The sequence below is a fragment of the Pezoporus occidentalis genome, unplaced genomic scaffold, assembly GCF_034315485.1.
Source record: "Pezoporus occidentalis ecotype Australia unplaced genomic scaffold, CSIRO_AGI_Poc_V1 ctg28, whole genome shotgun sequence".
In the NCBI taxonomy this organism is placed as follows: domain Eukaryota; kingdom Metazoa; phylum Chordata; class Aves; order Psittaciformes; family Psittacidae; genus Pezoporus; species Pezoporus occidentalis.
Window position 1 is genome coordinate 7,363,046 of NW_026914718.1, and position 19,572 is coordinate 7,382,617.

The 19,572-nt window shown below is 43.6% G+C and overlaps 1 long non-coding RNA gene across 1 annotated transcript; it reads left to right on the forward strand.

The window, feature by feature from the left end:
• The first annotated feature begins 11,073 nt into the window (after positions 1-11,073).
• On the forward strand, positions 11,074-14,662 carry LOC134167189 (uncharacterized). The gene is made up of 3 exons (XR_009966134.1): positions 11,074-11,194; positions 12,910-12,995; positions 14,430-14,662. It is a non-coding gene; the product is annotated as an uncharacterized LOC134167189 (long non-coding RNA).
• The last annotated feature ends 4,910 nt before the right edge of the window (positions 14,663-19,572 follow it).

Sequence of the window (19,572 nt, forward strand, 5' to 3'; positions counted from 1 at the left end):
GTTCCCTGCTGTGCTGCAGCCCCTTTTCTGTGGCTCCCCTTGCTCGTGGGGATTTCTGACACTCAGCAAATTGTGCTCAGATTTCAGCCCTTCGAATCCATGTGGTTTTAATCATTTGAGATACACCGAATAAACCCAAGACTACAGCACACCATCAGTCGTCTAGGGGCTTGGAGCAACCTGCTCTAGTGGAAGGTGTCCCTGCCCATGGCAGGGGGGTAGAGCTGGATGAGCTTTAAGGTCCCTTCCAACACAAACCAGCCTGGGATTCTGTGATCTACTACTTATACTAACAGGCAGTTTATAGAAACTGGCAGCAGAACGTGAGAGCGGGATCATAAGTGACTGGGGGAAAACAACAACAGTAATTTACCAGCAACAATGATAAACCAAACACAATGTACAGACACACACATCTGAGCTCTTCATCCTCCTGCTAGTTCACCACACCGTTTGTAAACTCCTCTCTGCAGTTTTCTTACCCAATGATGCATAAAGAATGTGATTCAGAGGGCTTGCAGCAATCTGCTGAAAAGAGGCAGGCGAATCATCCCTATCCTATGAACAGGCAAAATTTAGAGCCCAGGCTGGGAAAGTTTTCACAGAAGGCTAACAGTAAGCCAAGGTTTATAAATAGGTATCTGAGAAAACACTGTCAATCTCTTCATGATCTCAGTTCACGTAAGTCTGTGCAATCCTTTTCTTTTCCCTGTAATGTGTGTTATTACAGAAACATGCCCCTAAAAGCTCTCAGGTTCCCAAGCATAAAAGTAAATTCCAGGTAAATTCAGCAGGTTTTGCACTGTTCTGGGTGGAAACCACATGGAGACACCGAGTTTCAGGGAGGCCGGTATGAAAATAATAGCCAAGACAGGCTGCTAAAAGCTTGCCCAACGCACCCCAAAAGGTTGACAAAATATCAGCAAACCTGGCCTGTGTTTAAGATACAACCCTCAACCCTACCTCAGTTTCTCAACAAAAGCTGAAGTTAGATAGAACTGTCGCACTTTTTAAATCCCCTCTCTTCAAAGAATGGAAGAGTCACTGAACTCCAGTGGTTAACTTAAACTCTGCTTGGTTCTCCCCCAGTAAAGAGCCTCAGTAAATAGACCTTTTTTGTTAACAATTCTCTTAATGATCGGATGCTCGATAGCACAAGGCAAGTTCATTAAGAAAAAGCTGTTAGCAGTGAGGCTTTGTTTGCTGGCTTTGTTACAGGAAGGAGGACCTGGTTTTCCACCTTTCTCAGCCTTTCAAGACTGAAATAATGACAGCATTTCCATCACTTGCACCTGCGATTATTTTTGACCTCAGAAAATTGGGCACAGCTCAGGGAATTGAAAAAGTTGCTGTTAACAAAGGCAGCCACTGCAATGAAGAGTTCTCAAGCAGTTTACTGGAGTCCACCGTGCAGCTGCCTCTTCTAAATGAGGTAGAAAAACAGCACGAGTATAAAGTGTTTTGAAGGAATCATTTTCTCTGTCACTGGTTATGTAGGTCACATAAGCACTAATGCTCTGCCTAAGAAAGCGAAAGCATAGAGAGTTACTCACACTGTAACTAGAAAGCACAAAGTGAAATGTTATAGAATCCCAGACTGGTTTGGGTTGGAAGGGACCTTAAAGCTCATCCAGTTCCAATCCCTGCCATGGGCAGGGACACCTTCCACTAGAGCAGGTTACTCCAAGCCCTGTGTCCAACCTGGCCTTGCACATTGCCAGGGATGGGGCAGCCACAGCTTCTCTGGGCACCCTTTGCCAGCGCCTCAGCACCCTCACAGGGAAGAACTTCTGCCTAAGAGCTCATCTCAATCTCCCCTCTGTCAGGTTAAAGCCATTACCCTTGTACTGTCCCTACATGGTCTTGTAAAAAGCCCCTCTAAAGGTTTCTTGTAGCCCCTTTAGGTATTGGAAGACTGTTACAAGGTCTCCCTTATCTAAAGGGAAGACACATTGGATCTGTCAGGGGTTTGCTTGTTTTGTTTTATTTTTAAATTTGATGATGCCATTTTTTTTCCTTAAGCCATAGAGCACTGATTCTCAAATTGAAATAGTGGGAAGATACCAGTGATGATCATGAAGCTTCAATCAAGTCTTAGTCCAGGAGGGACTTTCCCCCAAAAAAGACAGGGAGACACAGTCGCACTTACTCCCTGGATTGGACTATATACTTGTGTAGGAATCAGGAGAGCTGTACTGGCATTTCTTGTCTTAGGAGAGTATCCACACCACCAAGCTACTGATCTCCTTCACTGGGGCTTCAGCTACCTTGTACAGACCACCAGAGAGAACATGACCCGGCCATTCAGCGGCTGCGCACACCCGAGTTACCTTGCAATGAGATCTCTTTCAAGCTCTACCTAATACTAACTCAAATAACTGTTATAATTTGATAAGCTTATTGAGGTCAAAGTGAGCAGCTCCCCCCGGAAGAGTAAAGCCAGTCACTCAGCAGGGAGAAGGGACCAAAGAAGGATAGAACCTGGATCTCCCGGATCCCTGAAGAGGACTCTAAATGGGCTGGCTGCAGCATGATGCTCTTTTCCTTCAAAACTCACCTCAGGGTGGGAAGGGAAAGGTTTTGACCTACAAGTTTTTTGAGAAGGAAAGAATTTCCTCCCAGCTCTAGTAAAAATTGAAGCCAACTGCTCAAAGAACTACCAAATCCTATCAGTAACTTGAGACCTGATCCTATCTGATTCCTTGCGTTTTGCTGCTCAGCTCTTGGCCGTGTTTCAGGTCTGCCACTTACATTCTGCTTTCCCAAACAATCCCTACAGATTCACCCCGGGTACAGTACGTTTTCTACCTTCCACTGCCAGGCGGTACCAGTAGAGATTGTGAGGCAGTCCTTGCGGCTGCAGCTCAGTGCTGTGTGGAGCAATCCACATCCGTCATTTGTAAACCACCTGGGGATCCTTTGAGATGAAAAGCACAGTGTGAATTGAAAACATTTATTATTATTGCTGTAAACAGACCAGGGTATCCATGGCAACATTTAATTTGTCCACATATAAAACAGCAATTACTTAAATATTTTCCCTTTACTTTTCAACGTGTAGAGCAGTTTGCATGTTTTCAGGAAGTCTGTTTTAACCAAAGAGCATATCCAAATTCAACCAAATATCCATCCAATCTTATGTCCTCCAACACACGTGCTAAAGGAAGTTGGGAAAATACAGTCACCTACAGCAAACAAATATGCAGCACCATCTTCCTGTCCTTCGGCAGCCCGTTTCTGCCCTGCAGTATAAAAAGGCATATTATTTATGTACATTTGTCTCAGGAAGGCTGAAAGATTTTTACATCCAAATACTTTCCCAAGCATAAACCTTGAAAAATGAATTGAATGGAGAAATGCTTCTATGTATCTGCTCAAAGACATGACTTGTTATTCCAGTCCTATATCCCCTGGCTCTTGTAGTGTGAGAATGGGAAAATAAAAGCATTAAGTAAAATCCTAGCTCCATGGAAGCCAAGGACAAACCCCCCAGCTGGCTTCAGCAGGGCTGGAGCTCTATCCTCCTGGTTTTCTATCCTTTTATTCCTGTTGACTCAGTTTCTAACACAAGCATGTTTCACAGGAGCAGTGATGAATTTAGACCTCAGGCATCCATATGCTTCTGTAGTGCCTGTCACCGAAGTGGAATTAGCATCTCTCAGCTTTTCTCTTTCCAGAAATGCTTCAGTTATCCTGAATCAACTGGCAACTTGACTTTGAAAATGTAGTCCTACAGGGTCAGACCAAAGGTCCACTGAACCCAGTGTCCTGTATCCAGCTGTGTATCACATCCCCATCACCGCACAAAACCAGATGCTAAAAAATGAATATGATGGTAGAAATGATCAGGAACAAGGCAGGCTGTGGTCATACTGCGTATCCAACCACCACCAGCTTGAGTACTTCCCAAGACACCTATGTGTTCTGTATATCCATAAACAGGCAAAGTTTTCGATTCAATCAGCTTAAACTATTAGCACCCTCATCATCCACTGGCAGAGAGTTCCACAGCTTAACTAAGCATTGCATGAAGATGTCTTGCTTTTGTTTGCTTTGAACATTTCTTCTCACTATGGGGCTGCTCTGTAGGCTAATACTCACTTTGATACCAATATCTACTCTGAAGCCTTCTGGCTATGAATCCAAAGGTGAGGAACAGTTATGAGATTCATAGAATGGATTAGGTTGGAAAGGACCTTAAGGTCATTTAGTTCCAACCCCCTTGTCATGGGCAGGGGCCCCTCACCCTAGACCATGTCACCTGAGGCTCTGTCCAACCTCGCCTTGAACACTGCCAGGGATGGAGCATTCACCACTTCTCTGGGCAACCTGTGCCAGTGCCTCAGCACCCTAAATTGCCAGAGGATTCTGCATCATGCAGGATTTCCAATGGTCACAATCCCCTCAAACTGTGGGTTCTGGTAAGCCTGGACCACAGAAGCACTAGGGAGGTCCTGCCTTTGAAAACATCATTTGGAACACCTTATTTTCCACAAACTTCAACTGAATCAATTTTATAAGCAGATATTTCTCAGAGCAGTTTTAGGGGGCTCTTCTCATCAGTGGTATTGATGTTACTTGAAGACATTTAACATCCCAAAGAAGAGCTCAGCACTTTTCAGGACTGGGCACGATGTACTAAGAATTAATAAGCCTCTTAAGAAAACATCTTCCACCTTCAGAGAAGAAATTAACCTGAAATCCCCCAAGGTGCTCGCTATATTTCCCACAAGCAACAATGCAGCCTTGCACTGCAGGTTGTTTCTGGAGAGGTGGCATTCTTCCCTGAAAGCTTCTCTGTTTTGCTGTTTCCTAGAAGTACTCCATCTGCATGTTATGATGCTTTTATCAGCCATCGTCAGTGTCAGGAATATCCACATTTAAGTTATTTTTAGGCGTGACAGCCAGAAGGCAGTATGACTTTTTAATGTTTGGCTGTTCTGATGCTTTCTGCTTGCTTCAAGCTTTACCATTTTCTCCCTTACCAAATGCTGACAGAAGGAAGCTGGAGAATTGTCTTGGTTTATGCTGCATTTCACAACATACACTCAATTTGATGTTATTTAAAGCAACCTCAAAGATGAGTCAGAGCTCCTAAAACCCAAATCATTCACTGGAGAAGCTCTTTCTCTCCTTGGAGGACCAAGAGAGCCCAAGGCATCTAAACTCTGGAAGAGGTAGCTTAGTGAGTAGACTAAAGTTGAGCAGCAGGATCCTTGGCTATAGCTTACACATCCTCCAGATAGCCTGAGGACAGGAACACAGTAAATCATAGAATCATAGAACAGTTTGGGTTGGAAGGGACCTCAAAGCTCATCCAGTTCCAACCCCTGCCATGGGCAGGGACACCTTCCACTAGAGCAGGTTGCTCCAAGCCCTGTCCAGCTTGGCCTTGAACACTGCCAGGGATGGGGCAGCCACAGCTTCTCTGGGCACCCTGTGCCAGGGCCTCAGCACCCTCACAGGGAAGAACTTCTGCCTAAGAGCTCATCTCAATCTCCCCTCTGGCAGGTTAAAGCCATTCCCCTTGTCCTGTCCCTACAGGCCCTTGTCCAAAGCCCCTCTCCAGGTTCCCTGTAGCCCCTTTAGGCACTGGGAGCTGCTCTAAGGTCTCCCCTTAAGGAGCCTTCTCTTCTCCAGGGTGAACCAGCCCAGCTCTCTCAGCCTGGCTCCAGAGCAGAGCTGCTCCAGCCCTCACAGCATCTTCATGGCCTCTTCTGGACTCAACCCTCTTCCAGTTAGACACAATCTGTGCTCAACAGTGAGGTCCATTTTTTGTGATGTGTCCAGGAAACATGCCATGTTAACAAGATATCATATAGCTTTCCACTGCAACCTGTCATTGGGCAAAACTAAGCAGTGAAGGAGCATCTGGTTTGGATATTTGCAAAGTTAAATGATGGGAAAGAGGCTATAGCAAGAAAGGAGAAAGTGAAGGCTTTGGAACACCCCTGTAAATACACCTACCCTCCTTCATTTCCTTCACACACTAACTTGCAATTCCTAGCACCATGAAAGCCAAAAGCATCCCTGCCTCTGGGTGTAGTTCCACATTAAGTGAGATTTTTCTTGTTTGTTTGCAGGTTCTTAAACAAATAATAGAATTTCAACAAAAATCATTTTTAATGCTGCAATTCTGCAGTGCTGCTGATCAGATTTTGTTTGTCTTTACATTTTAACTTGATTTTTTGGTCTCATTTCGCACACTACTGGAGTATGATTCTCCAGTATAATGTGATTCTCTGTATTACAACAGCAGTTCTTGAAAGCAATTCAACCAAAATCAGAGCCAATAAAAATTATGCCATTAGACAACCAACTAAAGCTTTGGACTACTGCATTAAAAAACAGATTGCAGAAGAATTAATGCTACAGGATTTTGTTATATACATGTGATGATGACAGAATTCTGCTTCTAATAGCATTCCTGGGACTATCCCACAATTAAAGGAATACTGATTTTCCTTTCTGCCTTGTCAGAGACATTTCTGATCCTCATGGCACTTGCACTATAATTTACTTTGGTGGTGAATTTTCCTTCATTCCTTCCCACTATCCCTCTTGGAAAGTTACCATATAGCAGAACAGCAGTGACCAGTTAGTGCATGCATCCAAATCATTGCATCCCTGGCAGGCATTGTCCTCCTTGATGATTTGGGCTGTGGCCAGACACATCATGAAAGCCACTATTTTGCTTTGCAAGTCACTCATTATACAACTAACAAGTTTCCCCTTGCTGGACTTCTCTCTCCTCCTCTCTGCCCTCTTCTACAAAGTTAGTTTTAAATAACAAAGACATTTCATTGTGCTCAAGGAACCCACAGACATGCTTTATCTACCATATGAATGAAAATCTTGAGGGCATGCTACAGTAGACAGAGCAAGGAAGTAGATCTTGTGATGGTGCAACTTCACCAGACTCAACAAAGCTACCCTAGCTCTTAAGATCAAGATCTGCTCCTTCCCCTCCAGCCTGGAGGGGAAATTTGGCGGCTTGAACAGCTTCTTATCAGTCAATGTCCTGCATGCCAGGCTCCTATCAGTATTTGGCTTTTAACATACCATTGGTTCCACATGGTAACAGCACATTAACTATGTACCCTCCCAAAGAAGTCCAGAGCATTGCTTTTCCCTATTTTTATATAGGCTGTGTATATACTTGCTTTTACTTGTATTGTAACCATATGTTCCTTCTGCCTGGATTTTACCTTTCTAGACCACAATTTGAAGTCAAGGATTGGAGTTATCATGACAGCTGAATTCTTCAAATTACCTTAAAAAAGGCTAAAAAGCACCCAGGTATAAATGACAACCTAACACTGACAAGCTAAGGGAATGCTCCAGCTGCTCCTGCTTCAATTGTACCAACATGAGTGAGTAAAACAAGAAACAGCTCCAACTCCTCTTAGCAGGTATCTGGAAACAAACTGCCTACTACAGCCACACAGTTCCTAGACCCAAGGTTTTTTGGCTGGATCAGAGCGTCCTTGATGCTACATGAACACAAACTGCATCTTGTTTGCAGAACAAGATGTTTTCCTTGTTGATACAGATACACTTGAATAAATGGAAATTAAGCCTCAGAAGGGTGGTTTGAAATGTACACAGAACACACACCCCCACAGGAGCACGCACACAAACACCTTTTCATACCACATACAATACATCAGTGATTGTTCTACCCTATCTCTTGGGAGAAGGGCAGCACTATTCTGTCCCAGAAGAATTAAATCAGGGAATACTACTCTGAAAGAGAGGGGAGGAGGAAAAGGGGTTTCCACAGGGAATAAGAGACAGGTACCAGACCTGTCATCACTATGTGCATAGCAGATTTACTTAAATCTCAAAACTAACCAATTCTATTGCTCTGATCAAAGTGCTGAATTGTTAAAAACTAGGTTCCCATGATGAATACTTTAATCATAAGCATACTCAAGCTAGAGAAGAGAAACTCCCTTTGAATTATATACAAGTTAATATTTTATTGTCAATCAAAAGTCAGAGATCCAACAAGCATCTTTTTCATGGTTAGAATTCCATTGTTGTCAAAGTCTATGATGCTTCTGAGTTTTCCATTTCTCTTACTGCTTTAATCTGATTTTTTTTTTTAAAGTGAGTGCACTGAGAATTGTCAGCTAGAAAGTGTTTTCATACATAAGCCCACATCTTCCTAAACATCTGAAGCACCAAAACTAGTTCTAATATGTCATATACTATTTTAAGTACGAGAGACCCAGCACATAATATTCTATTTGGCTGCCATCTGCCCTTTACTTCCTACTAACTTACTTTGGGCTAAATCCCTGTACTGCAACAGGCAGCTTTCACCCCAGGACATTGAGCTGAAAGCACCCTGCCTTTGCTTTCTACACTTCCCATTTCTTGCAATTACTTTCATTTGAATTCCAGCCATTTGAAAAGCAGGCCTCCAGCCTAAGCTCATCAGGCAGACATGCTCTATAATCAAGGAATAGACATAGGCACCTACAGAAATGCAGTTGTTCCACACCATTTCAGTTAGAATACAGGGAGAGCCTAGCTGACCAGCTTGTGTGTTTGCCTAAAAATTGGATCTCTGGCCATAGAGGAGCTGAATCCTGCCCCAAATCATTAACTACCAGGAGAGACAGGAGTAATTTATTCACTTGCAGGTTGGAAATATTAAGCACTGCTCTGCTGACTCCTTCAGGATTGCTGCCCCAGTGACCTGGTAGGAGTGTGAGGTGGTCCATGGCCACATACCAAGGACTGTCCCCTTGGTATCTTGCCCATCCAAGTCTGGCAATGTGAAGTTAAGCAGACAGCTTCCCCCAGAACCCTACTTCCTATGGGTGTCTTGTTCCCAGTGCACTCAAAAGGGTCAAAAGCAGAAAAGGTATTGCCTGAAAACCACCTAAACCCACCAAATACTTCCAGCCATGCAAATTGTTCTCAGAGTTCGGACATGCCAACAGTGGAAACACTAGAAGAGGTCATTGGCTGTCTGCAGTACCATGCAGATACCAAGGCGTCGCTGAATAGAACCACTACCCATGAGATTGTCACTACAACACTGTTCATGCAAGAGAAGCATTTAGCCACATGCAGCCAAGCCATCAGATAACCTGCACACATGCCCCATCCTGATAACCTGGATGACTTCAGAAGGAGAGACAAGGGGAATCAGACTTGTGGATGGGCAAAGAAACAAACATCTAGGGTTGCAGAGGTAGCAGTGTGTCAGGAGCAGTGTTTCTTCATTTTACCTACACACATGAAACATGATGGTATGAGTAGAGTTTGGGACAGGGAAGCAAGGAAGCAATTTCAGTGCTAAAAGTACCCAGAACACATAATTGCACAGTAAATGAGACTACTTTAGGTCCTGCACCAGCAGGAATAGTGAAAGGTGGAAATTCCCAAGCAAGCAAATGCCCCTCAACATTGCAAGAAATGCAGAAATGAACAGGCAAGCAAGGAAACAGGCACATAGATGGTCCTCACTAATCTCACCCAAGGGAAAAATCCTTTCTGACCCCCAGCTCTGGCTATGGGTTTAACACACAACACAGAGCAGCAGAGAGGCTTTTCCACTATCCTTCAGAAACTGTTCTTTTAGTTTAATTGCACCTATGTTTACAAGAACATCCACAAAAAACCTCTTAAGAAAAGCGGAATTCATAGTAACCAAGTACACATTTCAGAGAGCTGCCACAGGAGGCAGCTACCCTTGGTGATTAGGGAGATTTTTATGTTGTTATGCTAATAGAAGTACTTGGCACATTTTATTGCTGATTACAAGACAGAGTTTGGAGCACTCTCTTTCAATAGTCCCTGCCTGATAGCACAATGCCAATACCAAGTGCTCACACTGAGCCAGCAGACATGAAAAATAATGCAGGAAGAAATTAGCTTCCTTTAGATTCATGCAGCCTTTGTACACCTTTGGCAGAGCAGGCAATGTGGGACAAGAAAAGAGCTGTTTAAAATCTCTCTGTTTGAAAGGGCGTATTTATTTCGTATTTATAATTACAGTACATAACTATAGACATTTCAAGAGAACAATGTGCAATGGGCCACCAAGACTAGCAAAGGAGGGAAGGCTTGAAATATTCAATTGTGAATCATTAACATTCAGACATGAATGCAGGGATTTATTTAACTTTCACCCTAATGTAAAATTCAAGTCACCTTGCACTGAGATGAAGCAGGGAGGATGCAGGGTGACTGTGAGATAATGCAAGAGGGAAGCAGGACCATCTCCTTTCAGTAGTAGAAGGCTGGAAGATCCCATCAGCTGATCCAACTGCATCCTTACCTAAATCAGTTTTGCATTCACATCACTGCTTTGGAGTGTCTTCGCTACATAAAAACTCCTGAAGGATAATCCACTCAGACCTCTGCTGTCCTCTCAGAGAAAGCCCAGAAATGCCCATGGCACAGCCTTGTGTGCAACTTCAACTCAAAAGTCTGTGACACCTTGCTGTGTATCTCATTACACCTTGGGGCTGGAGCATCAGACCTGAGCTACCTCTAGGAGCTCTCAGCTAAGAGACAGAATAATTAACACTGCTCCTCATAATTAATCAAGTTGAATGCCTCTAACAAGGCCAGAATTTAGTAATCAGATGATAAATGCATTTTCCATCTATCACTGTTAAACCTAGCAAGGCTTGTCTTCCTCGGGGGCGGGGGGAGGGAAATCATTTGAAGCTGCTTTAGTAAACTCAAAGGACTGCATCCTCCCAAAGCTCATGAGAGGACAAAGGCCTGATGAAGTTACAGAGCACCAGGATTCCATGGGCACTAAAAGGTCTTAACAGCTCCGACCAGCCTCACCTGGGACCTTTCCCTACACCCTGTACCCAGGGCCCCAGCCTGAGCTTTGTTTTAGGTAGCCCAGCTCTGCTCCTACCTCTTGGATGAGCCTCAGCCCTCCACTATAAGTAGCTCATGTGTGGATACTCCAGGTCATCTCCAGCCCTGCTTCCCAGATGGACCTGGGACCCCTGCTGCAGCCTTCTCTCCAGCTGCATCATCTGCTGCCTCCAGCCAGAGCTTGGACCAGGCTCCTCACTCATTACCAGCCTCTGGTTTTCCCACTTGGTTCAGGCAGGTGCAGGACAGCACCCATGGGTGAGCCATGTGCCAGGGTCACGCACAGCTCCTGCTTTGGCTGCTCTGAGGGAGCAGCCAGCCAGCCGGCAGCAAGCAGGTACACTGCAAAGATAATAAATGTGAAAGGACAGTGCTTGAGCTCTTTCAAGGTAGAAGGAAGAGGAAGGAACATACCTCCTTTTCATAAATCCACTTTCCTCCCAGTCCAAATGACCCTACTAATGCCACAGCTTCACTTTCTTTTCACAGTAATTATCACACTTGTCATGCCATCAGATGTGTCAAGGGAAAGGCCAGGGCCTGAGCCAAAAAGGCTTAGAGCTAGCGCAGGACATGAGACTGCAAAGAGGTCAAACCCACCTCAGCTTTTCTTGTGATCTTTTCCTCTCTTCTTGCAAGAGGCTAAAAGGTTGTGCACACAGGGAGATAAAGAACAAACCACTCTTTGTAAAGCTCAGTGAACTTTTGCAATTGCCAAGAATGAACTTGTTGCCTTCATGTGTAAAAAGGTTCTGGGTCCACTATTTAGGGAGACAGTAACAAACCAATAAAGAAACCTTTTCATAACAGTAAACAAGCTATTAAAAGTAATCAACACACAAACCCCACAGGTCCCAGCAGCATCAGTTTTGAACCTCTTTGGATCCAAGCACACACAAAAGTGCAGGTAAATATAAGAGATTTCTGTTGAGACAAGGAGGCACAGAAGTACAAAATGTAATCAGTTCTAAGTAATGTTAAGTTTGATGGCTTTGTAATGGAAAGTAACTGCGGTGCTTGGAGGTAGTTGACATAGTTTCAGGCCCTCAGGGCCTCAGTACAAAAGGTGTGAGAAAAGCAGAATAGAAGGACAGGACCTGGCACGGGGAGTATCCCGGACTAGCAGATGCCCAGGATGAGAGCAGTTAAACTAACTGGTAAGTAGAAGGGCAGGATGATTGCCATGTCTGTAATGTTAATTAAGCTTGTTGGGAAAAGTAAACGACCCTTAAAGACCACCACATTTTGTATGCATGCCGGAAACCTTTTGGAAAATGATGTAATATGCTCAGTGACCATGTAAGGATGACCTGTAGAGCAATTCGGGGACACACGTTAGGAGGAACTATCCCCCGCGTCTCCCGGCGCCGCGATAAAGAATACCTGCTTGTCAACTTGAAATTCTGTTGGCAAGTTTGTTCCTGGAGTTTTCTCCGAATCATTGTTAATGGATTAACCAGTGTTAAGGCAGGAATGTTGGGTTCACTCCATTTTTCTCATGCATTCACAAAAGCCTTCTGCTTTGGGACATGCTAAAATACCTTTAGTCACAAAAATATGCTTTTGGATGAAGAAACACTGGCTCTAGTTACTCTAATTGTTATAATATGAAGCAATACTCTGAGTTAAGTAAGTAGTATGTGAAAGAAATTGTGGCATTAGAAATGGTCACTCGAGGGCTCAAAAAATAACAGAACGAGGAGGTATAAAACCCTCAGAGACCTACCCCAAGAGACAATGGTGGGCAGCACCTCCTTGCCTCACTGACAACTGCCTGGCCAGCAAAGACTCATCACATTGCTGCACTGAGCACATTCATGCTTAGCCCAGCAGCGTGTGACCCCCAGCTGTGGCTTAGCAGTACAGAAGATCATTGTCATGTAGTCATAACCTGTTTACTCCTGCTTTCCAGTGTCTACACATGGTTAAAGATGCCCATTAAAAATCAACTGAAGAGCTGAGGTTTCTGGCCACAAAGTATTCCCACTCCCACGTCTTTCCCACCTCTGTGCCAGAGCTTACCACCTCCTACATTGTGCTTTGTCACAGCAGGGAAGTGATCCATATTAAAAACAGCTGCTAGAAGACTGGGGGAGAAGAGTAGTCAGTCAGGGTCATGGCCCTCATCTATTTCACCAGTAAGTCTACCAGTGTACAGAATAGGGAGGCAAACCAAGAGCTGGAACCACTGGTTGGATGTCAGAAAGATGGTCTCTTCCACCAGATGTGACCACAGGAGTGTACCTCAAGAGGTTATGAATTGCCTGTCCTTGATCCTGCTCCTACAAGCTCCAGTGGAAGCAGTAGTGTGCTACACTGAAATCACAGTTCAGCTTATGAGCAGAAATTTATAGCAACAGTAGACTCTATTTTCTCCTTTGAACCCAAAGCTACCTTCTGCTGAAGTTCAAAACCCAGCCAGCCAAATAATGATCTAGACAGTGTGGTCATAGAATGGTTAGGGTTGGAAAGGACCTTAAGATCATTTAGTTCCACCCCCGCTGCTGTGGAATCACATATCATGAAATATGAAGACTATGGCCTCAAAGCTTCAAATTCACCTGCCATCTACTTTGCTGTTTCTTCCACCAGAAGTGCACAGTAGTTTATAGCTAGCAAAGAAACTGTACTTCAGCTGCAGGCTGTGATGGTCTATGTCCTCCGAAACAATAAGGGAGAGGGGGAGGCAGCATGCAAGGAAGAGAAACATCCAAATGCAACTCATTTTGGTAGATAATAGGTTCACAAGAAATAATTCTGGAGGTAAAAGCAATGAAACATCCAATTCCCATTAACTTTTCCAGGATCTGGACACTTACCTGTTCTGCCTGTCATTGACTATCTACAGAAATACCTAAGGGTTGATTGTTTTCTGTAAGTGTCTGTGTTTCTCTACTCCCTAGAAAACTTCCAGTATTTTTCCAAAGTCTCTAAACAATGAATAACCACTTAAACTTGTTTATCTGAGTAGTTCTAAGCTTTGAGTTTACATGCCAAGGTCTGTAAGCTAAAGGGTCCATAGCAGCACCTCCTCTTTCCTCCATTAGCTGCTCTCATTATAAATACTGAAAACTGAGCTTGACAAAACCTCTTATCTAAGTTGTCTGAAAGTAAATACCTGACATTACTGTAATGGATGTGACCCTAACAGGGTTCTGGTGTTCTAAACATTCATTGTCATTTTCAGTGCACATCCTCACAGTTCAAACACTTCACAGCTCCATTCCCCCACCATCCTTCACTCCCTATCTCTAGAATCACTTGAACACAGGGAAAACGCATCTCACTGCAACCTGAGCTGTCCTTCCAGTCCCACAGATGTGTGGCATAATAACAGGATCTGCAAGCAGTTGCACAATGCAGATATTGTTAATGCACAATAGCCTTGGGAAACCACAACAAACAAATAAGGGAGTGTTGAACAAAAGGTTCAAAGATGTATTTTTTGTTAAACACAGAAGAGTCATTGACATTTTATTTTACCTTCACATGCAGAGAAAGGATTATCTGAAATCATTAAAAACTAAGTTACACTGGGTTTTTTTTGTTCAACATGTTTTTATACCCTGCAGCTGAAACAGTAATCGTAAAGGAAAGAAAATAATGTATTGCTCACCTCTCCTTGCAATCTCCATTTCACAGTTTCCTCCAGTTCCACTTAAAAGCCTGAGCAATAAATTGACCCAACCCCAGCCCATGCAGCCTCCCACCACTCCTCTAAAGATGGATGTGGTCCAGCTTTTATCATACTGAAGGACGTCAAAGTAGTTTTTGAAGAAGGGAAAAAGAGGGAGGGAAAGAAAAAGTAAAAAAGATAAAACCTGAAAGATATCTCTCTTATTAAAAACTATTGAAAAAATAACATGGGCAAATATAACCTCTTCAGTTAGTCTTTCCCATCCTAAATACTACTTTTAGTTCAAAATTTTACAGGAGCTGCCTACATGGTTATGCTGGATTTTGCTGTGGAATAATAATATGAAAAAGACTTGTAGCTATGGCCAACAGGGCAGGTGGCTGGGCTGTTTGGGCAGCCCATGGAGTCCAGAGCTGGTCTGACACAGGGGTGAGCAGGGCTGCAAGGAATGACCCTAAAACAATAGTAGAAAACAACAGTAGAAGTCACCATTTTTTACAATTGCCAAATTAAAACCTGCTCCCCATCCTTTATCTTTTTTTCTCTCAAAAAGGATAAAGACCACACTGATTTCACAAGTTGTTGAAATGGTCATTTCTGAAAATCCCACACTAGTTTGGGTTGGAAGGGACCTTAAAGCTCATCCACTTCCAACCCCCTGCCATGGGCAGGGACGCCTTCCTCTAGAGCAGCTTGCTCCAAGCCCCGTCCAAGCTGGCCATGAGCACTGCCAGGGATGAGGCAGCCACAGCTTCTCTGGGCGCCCTGTGCCAGCGCCTCACCACTTCCCTAAAGAATATTTTCCTGAGGTCCAATCTAAATCTCCTCTTTGTCAGTTTAAAACCATTGCCCCTTTTCTTGTGACTGCAGGCCTAGATAAAAAGTCTCCATCAGTCTCTCTTATGAAGTTCCCTTGAAGTATTGAAAGGGCTGCAGAGCTGCAATACAATATCCCCAGCGCTTTCCCTTCCTCAGGCTGAAGCATCCCAACTCATTCAGAAGAGCTGTTCCATCCCTCTGATCATTTTCATGGTCCTCCTCTGGATCTGTCTTAGCAGGTCCACTTCTTACCTGTGCTGGGGTCCCCAGAGCTGGAACCCATACTCCAGGTGAGAGTACTCATGAGAGTGGACTATAGAAGGAGAGTCACCTCCCCTGACGTGCTGGTCACGCTTCTTTTTATGCAGCTGACAGCTCCCAAATCACCTCAGCTAATACAGCATAAATAGTAAGAAGTATTTTAATACAGGAATGAAGCTCTGCAGTTTTACTTACCTGGAGCTAAGCCATGTAAGCCTTGGCGGAGGTGATAACAAGAGCTGACCTTAACTAGCCACAGTGATATCAACACCACATCTGTCCCCACTCCACCATAATATTTCATCAAAACAGTTACGAAAGACCATTTCGAGGTAAAACTAGGCTAGAGCTTTGCACTATCCTCTCATACTTTACTGGGTCTGACTGGGATGGAGTTAACTTCCCCACGGCAGCCCATGTACTGCTGTGCTTTGTATCTGTAGCTAGAATGGTGTTGATAAACCCACTGATGCTTTGGCTATCACTGAGTGGAGCTCACACAGCATCATGGCTGTGCCTTCAACACTCGCCAAAGACCAGTAGGCTGGGGATGGACGAGAGGCTGGGAGGGAACACAGCCAGGATAATTGACCTGAACTGACCAAAGACCTTATAACAGTCTTCCAATACCTAAAGGGGGCCTACAACCCATCTTGAGAGGGACTTTTTACACAGGTATTTAGGGACAGGACAAGGGGAATGGCTTTAACCTGACAGAGGGGAGACTGAGATGAGCTCTTAGGCAGAAGTTCTTCCCTGTGAGGGTGCTGAGGCGCTGGCACAGGGTGCCCAGAGAAGCTGTGGCTGCCCCATCCCTGGCAGTGTTCAAGGCCAGATTGGACACAGTGGCTTGGAGCAACCTGCTCTAGTGGAAGGTGTCCCTACCCATGGCAGGGGGCTGGAGCTGGATGAGCTTTAAGGTCCCTTCCAACCCAAACCAGTCTGTGATACTCCATACCATACAATGTCATGCTCAGCAATAAAAGCTAAGAGAAAGGAGGGCAGGGTGGGGCATTTGTTATTAAGGGGTTGGTCTTTCAAAGCAACTCCTATACATAGCTGAGGTCCGGCTTCCCACAACGCGGCTGCCCATCACCTGCTGGTGGCAAGTAGGGAATAAAATTGTAATTGGTTTCTCCCCCTCTTTCCTCCTGCACATGGCCTTTGCTTTTTCTTAACTAAACTGTCTTTACCTCAAGCCATGAGGGTTTCTTTCAGTGTTGCACAAAGTTGTGCTGCACACATCATGTTTTCGTGCAAGTTTTACTTGTTTGATTTTCCTAGCTTCATGTTCATTTGACATGAATACTTCACTTCCTTAAGTATAATTAAGCATAGAAACCTGCCTTAAGAACCAAGCATTTTATCATTCTGGTTTGCTATCTCTGCTATTTTAAAGTGGAAGTTAAAGATTTAAGGAAGAGCATCTTTTATTCCTTATTTTATTCACACCAGAGTTTATTCACACAGGACGTGAAAGGGTTAAATTGTTTTTTTACAACAGATGAGAAACTCTAGACCACAACCCAGAAAAGCTAAATGCATTTCCAGACCTACAGCTCCATTACCTTGACAAAACTGAGACATCACATCCACAGACTCAATTCTGCAACAAAACGCACACTGAAGAGCGGTGCCTACTTTTAGGCAATTAGCTTCCACAGCTCAATCTATTAATCACAGATGAGGAAAAAAACCTTCCTAGAAACAGCCCAAACAACTGAATTGCTAAGACTTCTGAACTTGAAGAGATCATAAAATGAAAGATACTTCCAACCTCACAGAGAGCATTTAATTCACTTCATTACTTCAAAGAAGAATATTACTTTCCTTATGATTCAGTGCACACTATAAATGTGACAGTGAACATTATCTTTAATTGACAGATAAGAATATATACTGGTAGGAGTGAAGTATCACAGAGTAGCTTAGGTTCATGTTTTCCCTGAGAGAAAAATAAGTAAATCAATCAATCAATCAGAACATAACCACTTTCTCCTGTTCTTTATTCTTCGCTGTAGATGATACACAAATAAAGCAAAGACTTCCTAACTTAACACTCCATGCATCTGTCATGCTGCAAGTGGTATCAGCTACAAACCATTCTTTAAGCTGTACAAAGACCTCTGTGACAGAGAACACAGAAAGCCAAATTTAGTCATGATTCCTTAAGGAAGAATATGGTTCAGAGGCTGACAAACAATCCTGGGATGATGGCCACAGAGCTTTTATATAAGACTACTGAACTGATCAAAACAATGGGACTCCTCTGCCTTCACTTCGGATTTTTCATTCCCACCAGCACCAACTGCAGCTGTATATACATATGAAGGAGAGAAGCAACACTACCATATGCCAGGCTTCCTTATTGTTACAGAATTACTAAAACCAGAGTATGCTGATTTGAATCTCTAATTGTTACCAATGTATTGCTGATACTCGTTTAAGGAATATGCCACCCTGTTGCAACCAAAGGATGTGAATATGACCATGTCCAGATCCTGCTTGCAACCCTGTTGACACCAACTTCATTGTTACTGTTCACACCTTTGTGTAGTGTACCACAGTACTATGTCATTGTCCATGATATTTAATGCTCATTAGAAATTTGGATCTTGACAGGCTGAAGGCAGCTTTGATCTACCATATTTAGCTTCCAGTCAAGGGGATGCAGAGCACACACACAGTCAGCTCATTCATTTTGTCCCACAAAACCTGATAAAGAGCCTCTTTAAGTTCCTGGCTGACCCCAAGTACAGCTTCTGCTGTAATGACTCCAGTTAACACTACACAGCAGGTTGGAAACAGAGCACAGGGAACTTGATTTTGAATTTTTAAAAGCACTATTCTCAAAAGAGAAAAGAATAGCTGTTGTTGAAGGGATGGGATGGAGGAATGCAACCATTTCACTTGCTGGAGGGAATAAAAGGCCATAAAATGTGAGACCCTCGCAATGCTTTCATTGTTTTGACCACTTCTAGCCTTGAATACACTTCAGTCCAAACTCTTTACATTGCCAAAGCCCCAGTTCCTTGCCCAGGCTTCTCTGCCTTGAACTGATATCCCAACACTAAGCACTGCCAATGTAGCTGTATCACTGCCTGTGCAGACCTACCATGGCCACTACTTAGGCACAGGCCAATGTACAGACTTTCTCATTGATTGCATGCAAAACAAACCCTTCTAAACTTCTGTTCTGCTGGTAGGGGAAGCTGTAGATGATCTTTTACTGGTGTATAGTGTTTCTAAATACATGCTTGTTGAAACAGCTGGTGTTCATGAAACACCTTCATCAAGAAATGAGGACAAAATGATTTAAAACTCATTGCTCTGATGAATATATGTGTGTAGGTAAAGCCCACCCTGTGTTAGCCAATATATGCTTGAAAAAAGGCAATTATTGAATACATTTCTAATTTTACATATGAGAAAGTAGCTCTCAAGAGAGCCATCTGTCAATATCTCACCTCCCACCAAGGAGGACAGAAAACAGGTAGTGATTTGTTTGATTTGATGAATCAGCAAGCAGGAATACTAACCACTGATGTAAAGGTAGCAAAGCACAAGCAGCTGTCTGTGGTTTGGTATATTTTATATAATGTATGCTCACCCAGCAGTGTTTTCTAGTGTCCTCCCTCTGTCCTCTGCAGTAATCTTAATCCCACAATGCAGTTACTATTACAGAAGTTTTATTTAGTCCTCAGTGCACAAAACAGCACACACATTTGTGTATATATTAGGGGCAACACAATGTTTATGTATGAGATTTACCTGGAATCAGGCACCTTAGGGTTCTTTTTGAGGTTGTCAATGGTTTCAGCACCTGCTGAGCTGGACTCACTAATGCTTGCCTACTCCACTAGTTCTCTGGGAAGACTTGGTTGCACTTTTAGATAGAGATGTCAAAGAATTAATTCAGGGATCCCAGTTTCAGGATTTCAGTTTTTTTTCCAGCATTTTCAGACGGGAGGAAAATCTTCACTGCGGAATTTCATGGC